Source organism: Physeter macrocephalus, chromosome 11 (assembly GCF_002837175.3).
Source record: "Physeter macrocephalus isolate SW-GA chromosome 11, ASM283717v5, whole genome shotgun sequence".
NCBI lineage: Eukaryota > Metazoa > Chordata > Mammalia > Artiodactyla > Physeteridae > Physeter > Physeter macrocephalus.
In genome coordinates, this window is record NC_041224.1 from 92,856,523 (window position 1) to 92,862,334 (window position 5,812).

At 37.0% G+C, this 5,812-nt stretch overlaps 1 non-coding gene across 1 annotated transcript; it reads right to left on the reverse strand.

Annotated features, from left to right (window-relative positions):
• Nucleotides 1-4,159: 4,159 nt before the first annotated feature.
• Nucleotides 4,160-4,266, reverse strand: LOC112063517 (U6 spliceosomal RNA). Its single transcript, XR_002891026.1, has one exon. It is a non-coding gene; the product is annotated as a U6 spliceosomal RNA (small nuclear RNA).
• Nucleotides 4,267-5,812: the final 1,546 nt, after the last annotated feature.

Here is a 5,812-nt window from a genome sequence, read left to right on the forward strand (position 1 = left end):
AATTCCTTGTCAGTTGCTTCATTTGCAAATATTTTCTCCCATTCTGAGGGTTGTCTTTTCATCTTGTTTATGGTTTCCTTTGCTGTGCAAAAGCACTTAAGCTTAATTAGGTCCCATTTGTTTATTTTTGTTTTGATTTTCATTCCTCTAGGAGGTGGGTCAAAAAGGATCTTGCTGTGACTTATGTCAAAGAGTGTTCTTCCTATGTTTTCCTCTAAGAGTTTTATAGTGTCCGGTCTTACATTTAGGTCTCTAATCCATTTTGAGTTTATTTTTGTGGATGGTGTTAGGGAGTGTTCTAATTTCATTCTTTTACATGTAGCTGTCAAGTTTTCCCAGCACCACTTATTGAAGAGACTGTCTTTTCTCCATTGTATATTCTTGCCTCCTTTGTCATAGATTAGTTGACCATAGGTGCATGGGTATATCTCTGGGCTTTCTATCCTGTTCCATTGATCTATATTTCTGTTTTTGTGCCAGTACCATACTAACTTGATTACTGTAGCTTTGTAATATAGGCTGAAGTCTGGGAACCTGATTCCTCCAGCACTGTTTTTTTTTTTTCCCCTCAAGATTGCTTTGGCTATTCAGGGTCTTTTGTGTTTCCACACAAATTGTAAAAAATTTTTGTTCTAGTTCTATGAAAAATGCCATTGATAATTTGATAGGGATTGAATTGGGTAGTATAATCATTTTCACAATATTGATTCTTCCAATCAAAGAACATGGTATATCTCTCCATCTGTTTGTGTCATCTTTGATTTCTTTCATTAGTATCTTATAGTTTTCTGAGTACAGGTCTTTTGCCTCCTTAGGTAGGTTTATTCCTAGGTTTTTTATTCTCTTTCTGATCTTTCGTTTTTAGTGTATAGGAATGAAAGAGATTTCTGTGCATGAATTTTGTATCCTGCTACTTTATCTAATTCATTGATTAGTTCTAGTAGTTTTCTGGTGGCATCTTTAGGATCTTCTATGTAGAGTATCATGTCATCTGCAAACAGTGACAGTTTTACTTCCTTTCCAATTTGGATTCATTTTATTTCTTTTTCTGCTCTGACTGCCATGGCTAGGATTTCCAAAACTATGTTGAATAATAGTGGTGAGAGTGGACATCCTTGTCTTGTTCCTGATCTTGGAGGAAATGCTTTCAGTTTTTCACCATAGAGAATGATGTTTGCTGTAGGTTTGTCATATATGGCTTTTATTATGTTGAGGTAGATTCCCTCTATGCACACTTTCTGGGGAGTTTTTATCATAAATGGTATTGAACTTTGTCAAAAGCCTTTTCTGCACCTACTGAGATGATCATATGATTTGTATTCAATTTGTTAATGTGGTGTATCACATTGATTGATTTGCATAATTGAAGAATCCTTGCATCCCTGTGATAAATCCCACTTGATCATGGTGTATGATCCTTTTCATATGTTGTTGGATTCTGTTTGTTAGTATTTTGTTGAGGACTTTTGCATCTATGTTCATCAGTGACATTGATCTGTAATCTTTTTTTGTGATATCTTTGTCTTCTTTTGGTATCAGGGTGATTGTGGCCTCCTAGAAGGAGCTTGCGAGTGTTCCTTCCTGTGCAGTTGAGAAGGACTGGTGTTAGCTCTTCTCTAAACATTTGATAGAATTCACCTGTGAAGCCTTCTGGTCCTGGACTTTTGTTTGTTGGAAGATTTTTAATCACAGTTTCAATTTCAGGTCTTGTGATTGGTCTGTTTATATTTTCTATTTCTTCCTTGTTCATTCTTGGAAGGTTGTACTTTTCTAAGAATTCGTCCACTTCTTCCAGGTTGTCCATTCTATTGGCATATAGTTGCTTATAGTAGTCTCTTATGATCCTTTGTATTTCTGCAGTGTCTCTTGTAATTTCTCCTTTTTCACTTCTAATTTTACTGATTTGAATCCTCTTCCTTTTTTCTTGATGAGTCTGGCTAAAGTTTTGTTTATCTTCTCAAGGAACCAGCTTTTAGTTTCATTGATTTTTGCTATTGTTTTCTTCACTTCTATTTCATTTATTTCTGCTCTGATCTTTAGGATTTCTTTCCTTCTACTAACTTTGGGTTTTCTTTGTTCTTCTTTCTCTAGTTGCTTTAGGTGTAAGGTTAGGTTGTTCATTTGAGATTTTTCTAGGTTGAGGTAAGGTTGTATTGCTATAAGCTTCCCTCTTAGAACTGCTTTTGCTGAATCCCATAGGTTTTGGGTCTGCGTGTTTTCATTGTCATTTGTTTCTATGTATTTTTTTATTTCTTCAGTGATCTCTTGGATATTTAGTAGTGTATTGTTTAGCCTCCATGTGTTCGTGTGTCTTACAGGTTTTTTTTCCCTTAATTGATTTCTAATCTCTAATCTCATAGTGTTGTGGTCAGAAAAGTTGCTTGTTATGATTTCAATTTTCTTAAATTAACCAAGGTTTGATTTGTGACCCAAGATGTGATCTATCCTGGAGAATGTTCCATGTGCACTTGAGAAGAAAACGTATATTGCTTCTTTTTGATGGAATGTCCTATAAATAACAATTAAGTCTATCTGGTCTATTGTGTCATTTAAAGCTTGTGTTTCCTTATTAATTTTCTGTCTGGATGATCTGTCCATTGGTGTAAATGAGGTGTTAAAGTCCTCCACTATTATTGTGTTACTGTTGGTTTCCTCTTTTATAGATGTTAGCATTTGCCTTATGTGTTACAGTGCTCCTATGTTGGGTGCATAAATATTTACAATTGTATATCTTCTTCTTGGATTGATACCTTGATTACTATGTAGTGTCATTCCTTTTCTCTTGTAACAGTCTTTATTTTAAAGTCTATTTTATCTGATATAAGTGTTGCTACTGCAGCTTTCTTTTGATATTCCATCTGCATGGATTATCCTTTTCCATCCCATCACTTTCAGTCTGTATGTGTCCGTAAGTCTGAAGTGGGTCTCTTGTAGACCGCATATATATGGGTCTTGTTTTTGTATCCATTCAGCCAGTCTGAGTCTTTTGGTTGGAGCAGTTAATCCATTTACATTTAAGGTAATTATCAATATGTATGTTTCTATTACCATTTTCTTAATTGTTTTGGGTTTGTTGTTGTAGGTCTTTTCCTTGTCTTGTGTGTCCTGCCTAGAGAAGTTCCTTTAGCATTTGTTTAGCATTTGTTGTAAAGCTGGTTTGGTGGTGCTGAATTCTCTTAGCTTTTGCTTGCCTGTAAAGCTTTTGATTTGTCCATTGAATCTGAATGATATTTTTGCTGGGTAGAGTAATCTTGCTGTAGGTTTTTCCCTTTCATCACTTAAATATATCCTGCCACTCCTTTCTGGCCTGCAGACTTTCTGCTGAAAAATCAGCTGATAACCTTATGGGGATTCCCTTGCATGTTACATGTTGATTTTCCCTTGCTGCTTTTAATATTTTTTCTTTGAATTTAATTTTTGTTAATTTGATTTATATGTGTCTCAGTGTGTTTCTCCTTGGGTTTTTCCTGTGTGGGCCTCTCTGCACTTCCTGGACTTGGGTGGCTATTTCCTTTCCCATGTTAGGAATGTTTTCAACTATAATCTCTTCAAATATTTTCTCAGACTCTTCCTCTTCTTCTTCTGGGACCCTCATAATTCGAATGTTGGAGCATTTAATGTTGTCCCAGAGGTCTCTGATACTGCTTCATTTCTTTTCATTCTTTTTTCTTAATTCTTCTCCTTGGCAGTTATTTCCACCATTCTATCTTCTAGCTCACTGATCTGTTCTTCTTCCTCAGTTATTCTGTTATTGATTTCTTCTAGTGTAGTTTTCATTTCAGTTATTGTGTTGTTCATCTCTGTTTGTTCTTTAGTTCTTCTAGGTCCTTGTTAAACATTTGTTGTATTTCCTCTATCTGTGCCTCCATTCTATTTCCAAGATTTGGGATCATCTTTACTATCATTATTTTGAATTCTTTTTCAGGTAAGTTCCCTATTTCCTCTTCATTTATGGTCTTGTAGATTTTTATCTTGCTCCTTTGTCTGTAACATAGATTTTTTTTAACGTCTTTATTGGAGTATAATTGCTTTACAGTGGTGTGTTAGTTTCTGCTTTACAACAAAGTGAATCAGTTATACATATACATATGTTCCCATATCTCTTCCCTCTTGCATCTCCCTCCCCCTTACCCTCCCTATCCCACCCCTCTAGGTGGTCAAAAATATGGAACGCTTCACGAATTTGCGTGTCATCCTTGCGCAGGGGCCATGCTAACCTTCTCTGTATCATTCCAATTTTAGTATATGTGCCGCTGAAGCAAGCACTGTAACATAGATTTTTGTTGTCTCATTTTTTTGATGGGTGGGGCTGTGTTCCTGTCTTGCTGGTTGTTTGCCTGAGGCACCCAGCACTGGAGTTGTCAGTGAGGTGGAGCCAGGTCTTGGTGCCAAGATGAGCACCTCTGGGAGAGCTGACACCAATTACTATTCCTTGGGGCCTGAAGTTCTCTGTTAGTCCAGTGGCTTGGACTTGGTGCTCCCACCACAGGAGCACAGGCCCAACCCCGGCCTGGGAACCAAGACTGTGAAAGCCATGAAGTGCAGCTAAAAAAAGAAAAAAAAAATACAAACAAAAGACAACAACAGAATAGAGCATAACAATAGCAAAGAATAAAAAATAGAATTAGGAAAATAAAATCAAAACAAGAAAAAAATAATTGAAAGAATAAAAAAATTTTAAAAGGAGAATAAAGATAATAAAAATTTTCCTGATGCCTCCACTATCAGTGTCCTTGCCTCCACGGTTAGCTACAGCCAATCCCTGCCTCCCCCAAGAACCTAGGCCCTCTAAGACCTCTAGGTAGGTCTCTGGACCTGCTGTGTCAGCCCCACATCTGCGTGTGTCCCTCTTGTCTGCTCCTGAAGCTGGCCCTGGAGCACATGTGCCTGTGCAGGCCAGCTGGGGCACAGGCCTTCACAGGCATGCCTGCAGGGGCTTGCACAGCTGGAGGAGCCTTAGAGGGGGGCAGCACTTGGCTCACCTGGACCCACGCAGCCAAAGGAAGCTTTGGCAGAGGAGGGCCTCAGACCCAAGACCCATGTGGCCGAGGGAGCCTTGTGGGTTGCGGGGGATCCTCTTCTAATTCAATCTTGAAAGGTTGTATGATTCTAAGAATTTATCCATTTCTTCTAGGTTGTCAAATTTGTTGGCATACAGCTATTCATAATATTCTAATTCTTTGCATTTCTAGAACATCCATTTTAATTTCTCCTTTTTCATTTTTGCTTTTATTTATCTGAGCCTTCTGTCTCTTTTTTCCTTAGTGAGTCTAGCTAAAGGCTTGCCAATTTTATCTTTTTAAAGAACCAACTGTTAGTTTCATTGATCATTTCTACTGTCTTGTTAGTCTGTTTCATTTATTTTCTGCTCTGATCTTTATTATTTCTTTCCTTCTACTGACTTTGGGCTTCATTTGTTCTTTTTCTAGTTCCTTTAGTTGTAAGTTTAGATCAGTTATTTGAGACTTTTCTTGTTTATTGAGGTAGGCCGATATTGGTATTTGCTGCAACCTTTACATCATTTCTTTGTGCAATTTTTAGTTCTCCTTTGATTTCTTAGTACACCAAATATTCTTCAGTAGCATTTTGTTTAGTCTCCACATATTTCTGATTTTCCAGCTTTCCTTCTTGTACTTCATTTCTAGAATAATTTCAATCTTCTTAAATTAATTGAAGCTTGTGTTTTCCAATATATGGTCTATCCTTGAGAATGTTCCATGTGTGTTTGAAAGGAATATGCATTCTGCTGCATTTGGATAGAATGTTTTGTATAAATCTATTAAGTTCAATTGGTCCTAATGTTTAAGGGTGA